The 11,609-nt window shown below is 49.6% G+C and overlaps 1 long non-coding RNA gene across 1 annotated transcript; it reads left to right on the top strand.

The window, feature by feature from the left end:
- The first annotated feature begins 262 nt into the window (after window positions 1-262).
- Window positions 263-6,664, top strand: LOC139441115 (uncharacterized). Its single transcript, XR_011651526.1, has 3 exons — window positions 263-341; window positions 5,889-6,025; window positions 6,119-6,664. It is a non-coding gene; the product is annotated as an uncharacterized lncRNA (long non-coding RNA).
- The last annotated feature ends 4,945 nt before the right edge of the window (window positions 6,665-11,609 follow it).

Genomic DNA, 11,609 nt, shown 5'->3' with positions numbered 1-11,609 from the left:
CAGAATGTCTGATTCAGAAGGTCTGGGGTGGGGCCAGGGAATCAGCATTTGTAACAAGCTCGCACATGAGGCTGCTGCTGCCAGTTGGTCATTGACCCCACTTTTAGTATCCTGGGGCTGGGTGACCTTGAATGCCCCTGCCGTTTCTGCAGTTCAGTGATTCCAAAACCTCAACAGCTCCTGGTCATCGAGAGGTGTGCCAAGTGCTGGGAATGCAAAAGCAAACAAGACCTGGTTTCTGCCTTTTGGGTCTAGCAGTCTAGGCGAGGGAACAGACGGGACAAGGACTCTCATCTTAGCACACGCAGTCCAAAAGGGACAGCTGCCTGTGTGCGAGTCAGGTAGGGCTTCCAGGAGGAGGGTGCTGGATGAGGCTGAGGGCTTCCTAGCCACTCATTGGAGGGAGTGCTAGGGACAACTTCTGGGCAGAGGGCAGTGTAGGCTGTTTTGAATGGTCCACAGAGAAAGCCTCAGCTATGTGCTCACTGCATATGGTGAGGCATTAATGCCACTCAGTTATCTCCAGCTGTGCCCACCCCCCGCAGGGCGATGAGCCAGCTTTTCTGGGGACCACAATCAAGTATATATGCACAACCCCCCCCCCAGAGTTGATCTTCATTATTTGTAGATTCCTTGTTCGTGAATTTGCCTGCTTGCTAATATCTCCTTGGAACCCCCAACTCGTACCCATGGCCCTCTGGCAGGCGTTCACGGACACGGGCAGAGTGGTGAAATGCTTGATTCACCCAGTCCTCACGTTCCCAGCGGAACGATCCTCTGTCTCCTTGTTTCAGCTCTTGTCCTTGAAACAAGAATTCTTTTTGTGGTCTATTAGCGCCATGTTTTGAGCATTTTTATGTGTGTTTGAGCATTTTTATTTTGGGGGGGGCGATTTTATTGTTCGAAATTTCCTTCAAGCATAATGCCTTGGTGCTGTCCAGTGCTCCCAAGCACAGCAGGCTGAGACGTGCCTTCTGGAGAAAACAGGTGTGTTCGCCCAGCCTCGTACAAGCAGGAGCTACATTGCTCTGAGCAGCTGCGAGTTAAGTGGTAATCAGTCAAATGTGTGTGTAAACAGGAAAACATAAAACAAGGTTTGCATTGATTAGTTGATGAAAATGTCAGAAAAAATTGCCATAAATGGGGCCACTGCAAAATGGAGCTGGAGCCACCTTGCACATTTTATACCTCAACCCTTGGAATGTTAAAACCTGAACAAAGAACCTTTGGACCAGGCCTAAGGCAATGCTGTGCCCCAAAGAACTGATTGCAGGGATGACAAGAAAGCAGATGTTATGACTCCTGGACAAAAATTTAAAACATTCTTTAGAATTAGTGTCACAACATTATGTTACCTGCACCAATAGAGACGCCTTCCTTCTATTGGTGTCATAGTTCTCCTTCCTTTTCTCCTAAGTGCCCTTTGCCTTTGTCTCCTCATCAGAACACGATTTGGGCTTCTTCCTGAATTAACGATTTCTGAATAGTTAGTCTTATTGAACTCAAATAAATGCTTCTTGCCTCTCACTTTGAAAGGCCTTTTTGTTTTTAGGTTAGCAACCGGAGGCTCACAGGAACCTAGCCTTCTATCTCCCCTGGGAGCAATGGTGCCGCACCCACTAATTCAGTATTCGCGGCAATGTTGTAAAACATAACTAGCGTGAGTGATGAGAACAGGTGTGTGTGCACGTGCGTGTTTCCCACTGAGCCACTGCTAAGGATTTCTGTTGCTCAGTATTATAAGCTGGTGTATTTAACAAAATAATTCCCAGTTGCAGCATGAGTTTGACAAAATCCAGTCCCGTTTTCTGCCTAGAGTTGAGCAAAAACCTCTCCTTTCTACTCATCCTGAACTTTTCTTGAGCTTCCATCCCCATCTCTGAATTCACAATATTTCAGCAACTTGGTTTGGAGGCAAATTTGCATCTGACAGACCTGGGCATCACAACAGAACCAGGTGCAACTTCAACATGGACCACGGGACGATTGTAAATTGGACATGGTTTTGGCTTTACCAGTAGGATTCTGACTCCAGTTCTGATGTGTGCATTTTTCCCCAACACCATGCAGTCATATTCCACACACCAGCTGAGTGTCCCACAATTTGACTAAATTCTGACATTATCTACCTGGAGATAGTATCAGCTCCCACAGACTGAGGGCTCCGTCCCTCAAGACTGCCTGCACGTTGGATGCCAATCACAAGTCCAAGTTGTTAAAAGCATGGGGTGAGGTCCTAAACCAAGGAGCTTCTGACCCTATAGAGTTTGGGGCCTGGTTTACCAACCCAGAAGTTCTCTGAGAGCCCTTTTTTGGGGGTGGGGAGGGTATGGAACCTTCATCACATAGATATGATTGATTAATTCAATGGCCATTGTGATTGATTCATCTTCTAGCCCCATTCCGCTCCCTGAGGTCTGAGGGTGGGGCTGAAAGTTTGAATTTTCTTGTCACACTGTGGGTTCCCCTGGCAGCCAGCCCCCTTCTTCCCAGTGACTTAGGGGTTTTCCAAAAGTTACCTCATTAACAGAACAAAAGACATCTCGATTGCTCTCATCATTTAGGAAATTCCAAGGGTTATAGGAGCTCTGTGCCAGGACTGGGGATGAAGACCAAAAACATATTTCTTATTATAAACCACTGTATCACAGCTACAGTGGTACTAATTAGTATTTGCATTTGGTAGACTGATTTAATTTTTGCTGTAGAGGGAGAGATGGCACATAGCTTTGAGGAGATCTCCTTTGGGACTCTGATCTGTGGCCAGGAAAGCTGAGGCAGCCAAGTCTGACCTGAGCCCCTGCAGGCCAAGGCAGGGGCTGGCTCCCAGGCCTCTACCACCCTGCTCACACGTCTAAGCCAGCCCTCAGGGGTATCCTAGGCCATGTAATACCTTTCTGGCTTGCTTCTGGAAAAAGTGCTGAGAATAGGAAAGGCCCCTTCAGGCCTTCCCAGGGTTGGAAGTGGACGTGACTTCCCTGGGAACCAGGCCTGAGGGGCCCTGCGGCCTTCTGGACTGTGAAATCGCTGCCTCCCTGGGGACAGTGGTGCTGGAGGGAGTCTGGGTACTCCCGGGCCTCTGACTCCTTCCTGTGGGTCCTTGGGGACCTTGCTGGCCAGCCGAGCGAGAGGAAGCACTGAGGCTGAGAAGCGGGGCAGCTGGCTGCCATCCCACATAAACACGCTCCGTCACTGTAAATTATTTACGTGCCATATGGAAGCTGGACAGGCTCCCTGACGGGGTGCATTAATTAGAAGCCTGATGATTCTGCCTTGGCCCAGATTCCTGGAGGCTGGGAGGGCAATGGAGAGGAGAGGAGGGGGCTTTTTCCTTTTGCTCAGCATCTCCCTGATGAGAGACCTGTGGTGAACCCCTGCCTCCTCCAGAAATGGTCCAAACTCCACAGTTCGGCACTCGAGGCCTCTTCCACACACAGCTCTTGCCCTGGCTCTTGGTCTCGGGCACCACAGCTTTGCACTGTTCTCTGCACCGATACCACCTCCGATGTCTGTATCACGGGCTCTCTGCCCTGCCTGGGACCCTTCTCTTCCTCAACATCCTGTAAGAAACAGCTAAAATGTCACCTCCTCTGCGTGGCCTCCCCTCTCACCCACTGGGGAGTGAGCTTGCTCCTTCCTAGTGTCCCCATAGCTCTGTGCATTCTACCTGATAAGCCAACCTCCAGCCTGAATTCAGAGAGCAACTGCACCCCTTGCCGGGATCTTGTGTTTCCTCACATAGAATTAGAGACAATGATGATATCCCCTAAAGCTCTGTGAGGCAGACAGAGTATGTCCCAGCTTATACAGTGCCTGGCATCTGTGACTCACCCACAGGTGTTACTTTATTATTATTATTGTTATAGCATTTATTTCCCTGTTGAAATCACTTCTTTTGTAAGCCTCATTCTTACTAGAGTGCAGGCGCCATGGTCCTACTCATCTCTAAACCTTCTGCTTTTGGCCCACTGACTGCACTTAGTAGGACCAGTAAGGAATATACACTCGAGTAGCACATGTGTACAGCATCCGACATTCAGTGAGTGTTTACTCTCGGCCAGACTGTGTTAAGCCCTTTTGTGGGTTTAACTCACTTAGTACAAGGGACATACATAACAGATTTTGTCAGTATTTTTGTCTAACAGATAAGGAAACAGATGAGGCACAGAGGGGAAAATTCATTTATTGAAACTTACCTGTCCAGCGAGTACCAGAGCTGAGATTCAAACCCAGGGAGGTTCAGACCTCAACTGTCCCACGGACTCTCATAGCAGGACAAGAGAGGCACAGAGTGCGTGTCCAGGGGAAGTGTCAGGCACATAGTAGGCATTTGGTGCATGCTGAGTAAGTGTTTGGGCCCTGTGTGTGTTTTTATTGTCCAGACTAAAAGCAGGCACATCACAGAGGCATGGGGCCATGTTATTCATCCAACTTATCTCTAAAAAACGTTTTATAGAGTCTCCGGTGGGATTTATCTTTTCCTGAGCTGGCCTGCTCGGGACCCTGCACTAGACCTTCCAGTGGGGAGCAGCAGCTGCGTCTCCCAGAAGGCTCTGTGCCCAGGCTCTGTGCCGTCCCCTCACAGCCGCTGTCCCTGCAGGTTGCTGGACCTCTTCCCTTCCCTCTGCCTAGAATGTTCCTTCTCCCTCTCTCCTGAACCTTCCCCACTGCCACCGAGATCTTATCTGGAAAACTCCTCCTGTCCTTCACAGTCCAGTTCACACGGACGCTCCTCCGGGAAATCTCTCCCAGCTGCCCGCCCCCCCCTCAGCTTGCTTACACGGAATCATTTATAGACACACACACGTGTGTGTTTGTGACAAAGTGGCGAATGGCCAGGGCTTTGCTGCCAGGCTCCTGACTTTCAGGCTGGCTCTGCCTCCTCCTGCAAGTTTCCCGCCCCCCCCCCCCCCCCCCCCCGCCAGCCTCGGTTTCCCCATCAGTGACACGGTGCTGGCACCTGGTGGCAGGGGTTTTGTGAGGATTAAGTGAAAGACTGCGCACAGAGCACTTGGCCGTGAGAGAGGCCCTTAGCGAGTTCTGCAGAAGTGCCCCTGCATGTTCACTCGCCTAGACTGAGCCCTGCAGAGCCCGAGTGGCCCCTACACACCCTTGCATCTCCAGGGCTCACTCTAGGGAGTGCCAGGCACGGAGCAGGGGCTTAATCAATGAGAGTGCCATTCAATGTCAACAAAATAAGCATTTGTGGAGCACCTACCAGGCACCAAGCGGTAGATATGCAACGATGGTGGCAGCTAATGGTCAGGATGCCTACATATAAAGATAGCCAATAGGGACAGAACAAACGCCAATGTGGCACTGTCATTGGCTCATTTACTCCTTAAGGCATTGGTCCACCAGGCTCTGGGGAGATGCAGGTGAATTAAAATGCTCTCCAGGTCCTCCGAGAGACAAGACCGGGTACATATAATGTACCACACGGGCACATGACACCTGACAAACAGGCGTGTACAAGGTGGATGCGGGGCTCAGAGGACAGGGCTGCTGGATTGTGGATCCTTTGTAAGGGACAAGGTGGGAGGGTAGGGGAGTTGGATAAGATGTGTTGTGTCTTTGAACTTGCTGGCCCTTTGGCCTGGCACATCTCTCCTTTCCCTCCTCCTGCCTCAGATGACATAGCCTCTCGTCGGTGGGTCCCCCTCGGAAAGCCCACCTCCTCACCACTCTGTCACCACCCTGTTCATTTCTTCTCAAGCACAACCAGGGTGTGCAGTCAATGAGGAAGGAGGGGAAGGATCTAACACTTCTTGAACAACTACTATGCCAAGCTCTGTGTGAGTCCATAGCGAACGTTATTTCATTAATTTTCTCAGTGCTCCATGGAGCCCACATACTCATCTGTCGGTGTTATTACCCTTGTTTTGCAGATGACAGAAAAGGCCCCAAGAGGGTAAACGCCTTTGCCCAAGGTCACAGCCGGAAGTGGTGGAACTGAACTTGGAATCCAGAGCCAGCTGCCTCTCCACACCCTGGCGCTTTCATGGCACCGGGAGAGGCCAAGCAGGCAAGAAAGGAAATGGAATGAGTCGTTTACTGCCCCAGGCATTTTCAGCAACAAGTAAGTGATTTCCCTAATTCCTGTCTGCTGTGCTTACAGACTTGGCAGCTGGGAACCGGGCTTCGGAAAAACAGGTTTTCTTCTTGACTCAGCAGCACCACCTGCAGGATCTGATGGAACATTTATCTGCAGCAGGTGGGCTCTGCTCTGCTGGAGGGGAGGGATCCTGAAGAAGGGACCTGAGACATCATCTGATAACCTTTCACCTTAAAAAGAAGCGTGCTGAGACCGAGAAAAGAACTTACTCAAAGTCACAACGTTAGTGGTGGCAGATCTGAAGCTGTTTCTCTTCTGGCTCTCAGTTCAGTACCCCCTCCCTCCCACTGCCCCTTTCTCTCTCTCATTCAGTAAACATTAATGGAGCACTCAGTCTGTGTTGGGCATATTCCTTCTTGTTGGATGTAAATATTGACAGCTAAAATATGTCTTTTAGGATTACTGCTTAACTGCCATCACAACCTACTTCATAATTACAGCTAGGATGTATTAACCAGCACTGTGTACCAGGTACTGCGTACTGTGCTGAGGCTTTGTCTCAGCTGATCCTCATAGACGAGGAAACCGAGGCTTAGTTAGGGAGCATGCCCAGCATGGTTCGGTAACTGTGGAGCAGGGATTCAACTCCACATCCTTCTGACCTGCAGAGCCAGGGACCTTGACCTCTATGTTATGTATACTCTTTAAAGTGTCTGAGGTTAGTTCAAGACGTATCCACACTCCAATTAGGATTTTGCTCCTGTTTCAAGTCATTACTTATTTTCTCTCTAAGAGCAGTGCTGGCTCCCTTCTCAAATTCATTGCGTCTTAAATCCCTAGGAGTGTTTACTGAGGGTCTACTGTGCACCAGGCACTAGGCTAGGGCCTCTGCTGTCCACTGGGAGGCCAGTGCTGTGGAAAGAGCTGTGCACTGGCAGTTCGGATGCTGGGTTCCCAGCTGCCCCTGGCCAGCTGGGTCATGAACCTGGGCAGGTCACATCCTTTTCCTTCCCTGCAGAACCAGGGGTGGGACCACATGAATTCCCAGGCGCTGTTGGAATCTGTCTCTGGAAGTCTGAGTCTCTTTGTCATGCTACTTTCATTTCTAGCATCTTACTGCATTTCTGCTAAATACAGTGTTTCTGTGGCCCAGGGCTTGTTGGCTGCAGATCCCTTTGTCACTCGCCTGTCAGCTGATTTCCATGTGGGCCCCGGCAAGGGAGGCAGGAGACCATCCTTGAAGGGTTTCAGGAAAGGAGGAACTGTGCTCTTTCTCCTCCCCTTGGCCTTTGGAGGTGTGTCTGGCACAGGTCACAGTTCTTCCTCGGATCCAGATCCCACTTCTTATGGGGTAACCCCAGCCAGGACTTGGGTCCCTAGGATCCTACCTCCTACCTTTGTCCCTCCAGCTAAGGGGTGGCTGTGGCTCCCTGCTATTGTTAATCTCTGGGTTGCCCTCTTATTTTCTGTTTGTCTTTTTAGCCTTTTTATCACCTGTGTAACCCATTCCCCATGTTAACCGCCACCCCCTCCCCACACCACCACCATTTCAAATACTCAGAGTGGTTTCTGTTTACTTGGTCGGACTTTGGCGGATACATTCAGCTCTTGTTGGTTTTACCTCGTAACAGCCAGCAATAAAGATGATGATGATACTGCTGATGACTATAATCCCTTACTGGGTCTGTAACCTCACATACTACAAAGCTTTCACTCGGGTTCTGTAATTTGACTCTCATAATAACAGTGTGACGTAAGAATGGCATTTATCATTAATTCCACTTTACAGAAGAGGAAATGATTTCACCGAGCTCGCACAGCTGGTGGGTGTTGATAGAGCTGGAACCAAAACCTAAGGTTTTTGATTTCTCTAGTTACTCTCCCCAGGGTGCCCTCATACTTTTCATCATTACTCCCTCTCCCCACTGTAACACAGCCTTAATGCTACTCTTCAGGACGGTCTTTTTGGGGGGGACACACACCGTCGGCTGAGGGCGCATTAGTTGTCTATTGCCGCATCACCAACCACTCCAACACCTAGTGGTTTCAAACCGTGTGGAAGTGGCCCATGCACGCCTGGATGCCTTCTCCTGCCTCACTTTTTCCTGGGTGGCTTGTCCACCTGGAACTTGAGGAGGGGGTTCAGCTGGGGAGGGCTTTGAGGCGGCACTTCCCAGCAGTTTGAGTTGGGCTCTGGATGTGGCGGATGGGGAGGAAGGCGGCTGGCTGATGTTTGTCCTGTGGAACACTGAGCATGCGGGTGCCATCCTCAGCAGAACCTGCCAAAAGCACCCGCAAGCCCAGGGTCAGGGCCAAGTGGGTGAAGCATAACATTATGTGTATGTAAATCACTAAGTAAGAAAGACCTCTGTGTCTTGCTCTCCATCCATCTTCTTCATCAAGCGGCTGGTTATAACATCACACCAGAAGACAAGGTGGATCCCTGTACTGGAGGGACTTGCAATACCATTAGAAAGAAAGATATGTCATATTGGTAAGTCCTCAAAGTCCCCAGTCTTTAGGGGAGGATCAGGGTCACCCTACCCATCACACCCTCCACTTTGTCAATTGTCCATAAATATTTATAGTTATCTTATGCTCACCTTGTGCCTGTCTCTTACCCTACCACCTAGGATTCCCTGCCAAGGATCTCACCTTAGTTATTTCTGGAAGTGCCAGGGGATGGCTTGTGTGGACGGGTGAACTCTGACCCTCTGACTCCACGCAGTGTTTATGCTTCTCTTTCTGGGCTCCGATGTCCACAGACAGGCTACGGACACCCTTGCCAAAGCTGGTGTGGCTGGTGTCTGTGTCCCATGCTGACCCAAGGAATCTGCCTCTCTCTGTTTTCACCTTGTTGGCATTCACATGCCCCAGACAAGGCCACCTTGCTCATGGAAATTTCAATGAAATAATTCTTCTGTTTGTTTGTTTGCTTCTGTTTCAGCCTCTACCCTCACGGGTTCTGGTACGAGCTCCCAGGCAGGTGTAAAGAGGAAGGTCAGGAAGATTCCATTCCCCCATGACCCCACCTACCCCATTGGAACGATGCCTTCACATTGTTCCTTTTGGATGATGTTTCCTCAAGTGTGGGGTACAGACTAGTGGTCAGGGGTGTATTCGTTATTTATTGTCATGGAACAAATTACCTCCACCTGAATGGCTTAAAAGAGCATCATTTAGTATCTCGCAGTTTTTCTGGGTCAGCAAGCCTGGCTTAACTGGGTCCTTTCGCTCTGGGTCTCTCATATGGCTGAAGTCACCGCAAGGCTTGACTGGGAAGGGTCTGCTGTCTAGTTCACTCATGTGGCTGTTGGCAGGACCCAGTTTCCTGCTGGCTGCTGTGCTGAGGAATTCTGTGCCCCTGGGGCTGCTGGCAGGAGGCCCTTTTGGTTTCTTGCCCCATGGGCCCCTCTGCAGACAGTCCTACAACACACACTGCTTCATCACAACGGGCAGGCGAGAGGGAGAGAGAATGCAAACAAGACAGAAGTCAAGTCTTTTGTAACTTTGTCTTGGAAATAAGATACATCGTTTTTGCCAAGTTCTAGTAATTAGTAAGCAATAACTAGGTTCAGCCCCCAAATGAGAAAGGGATTACCCAAGGTTTGAATAGCAGGTGGGAATCGTGGGGGCCCCTGTTAGATGCTGCCTACCATGGGTGGCAGGGTTGGGGTGGAACGAATTTCAGTGGTAAGGAAATTATGATAAAAAACATTTAGTCATTAGCCATTTATTTTAAGATGTGGTAGGGAAAAAGTAACTGGATATTACTGGTGAAAAAAAGGCTAAGAAAAAAATGGGGGAGTCAATTAAAAGAAAAATATGAAATACAGGTGGTTTTCAAATATGATCGCCAGCAAGAACTGACAGAGTATATGGTAAAGGTGATGGGATGTCACTCTCCTGACTAGGTTATGTCACGTAAGACTGTCATATCAGAGACTCTCCTGTGGGCTGATGAAGGAACAACCTTGTTAGATAAGCGTCCTCCCTGTAAGGAACTGTGTGGGGTGGCCTTTAGGCTCGGAGGACATCCTCTAGTTGACAGCCAGCAAGAAGCCAGGACCCTCAGTGACAGAGGGTTAACATGCATTCTGTTCACAGCCTGAATAAGCATGGAAGTCAGCTTTTCCCCAGTGCGATTTTCAGATAAGAATGCAGCCCAGCTGGCAGCCGCATTATAGCCTGGTGAGCCTCTAAGCAGAGAACCCTGTTGAGCTGTGCCTGGACTCCTGACCCCCAAAACTGTGAGAAGAGGCCTCTGGCCTCCCTGTGTGGTTGAACGTTGGGCCCACTGATGACGAAAAAGCAATGGCAAGACTAGGGAGGTACAAGGCAGGTGGGTTAGATTACTAAGAGTAAACATGAACTTTCTCTTCTCAGAAGGGAGGGAGTTGGTCAAGTACTAAGATTTGGACTTGATTCCTTAAGAGCCAGACCATGAACAGATAAAGAATGGAGAATTATTTTTCAAACTCAGTGCACTCATACGATCAATGCCATTGATAATCGCTGACACTTATTGAGTCATTACCGCATGCTGGGCTCTCTGCTGTATTCTTCATATGCCTGCCCTCACTGACTCCTCACGACGACCTGATTAGGGAAGTATCCTGAATGTCTCCAGTTCACAGACACAGGAAATGAGCCTTCGAAGGGTTAAGTAACTGGCCTTGGTTCTGGGAACAGCAAGGGCAGAACTGGGATTTGAAGCCAGATATGACTTTAGGAACTTGGGAGGAAGTCCTATAAGATGACGGCCAAGGTAGTGTATGCCCCTTGAAATGGTTTGAATGTGGGTAGTGACTGGGCTGTTCTTGTTTGGTTGGGGTCCTGGGTTTTACAAAATGCTGACATGAGAAGACTATCCAAACATCCGATATTGCATAGGGTGAGTGCCAACTCACTGTGTGTGTATGCAGGCACCTGTGTGTGCTGCGTGGTTGGAATAACTCCATGCCCTAGCATGGCCGTTGTGGGTCCAGACTTCCCAGCAAGCATCCATCTTCTGGGAAATGGGAGGCTCTGGAGAGACTATGTCCTGGGAGTTGGACAACCAAGATGCTTATTCTGGGTTCCACCCTTTGTTGGCTGTTTGACTTCAGGCAAAGGGACTTAGTCACCAGGGAACCTACATTTCTCATCTGTAAAATGAGGATAATGAGACCTGACTCTGCCTTCCTCACAGGGAGGGCAGGAAGCTTCCTGAGATCACCTCCCCAGAGCCTTTTGATCTTCTTGAAAGAATCCTCTTTAATTGCCCAGCCGGGCACTTGAGCAGTTGGGCGAACGTTTTATGACCCGAGATTCCCACAGCCCATAACGCACGTGCTCCCAGAAGCACTCTGAGGTTTGCAATGACAGATTCGGCTGGCCAAGGTTCTTCCAGGCCATCGGCAGAGATTTCTCAGTGCCTTAGTCATACAATAGGCAGTTTCCCAGGGGTGCTCTTGCCAATAGTCCAACTTATTTATGGAGTATTTCTTAAGCATTCCTATGTGCACAGGGCAATGTCTTGCCCCTCCCCAGGCTTTTCCATTGAGGAGGATGG

Source organism: Desmodus rotundus, chromosome 8 (assembly GCF_022682495.2).
Source record: "Desmodus rotundus isolate HL8 chromosome 8, HLdesRot8A.1, whole genome shotgun sequence".
NCBI lineage: Eukaryota > Metazoa > Chordata > Mammalia > Chiroptera > Phyllostomidae > Desmodus > Desmodus rotundus.
Note: the sequence above shows the minus strand (reverse complement) of the source record. Positions and strands in the feature narration are given on the sequence as shown.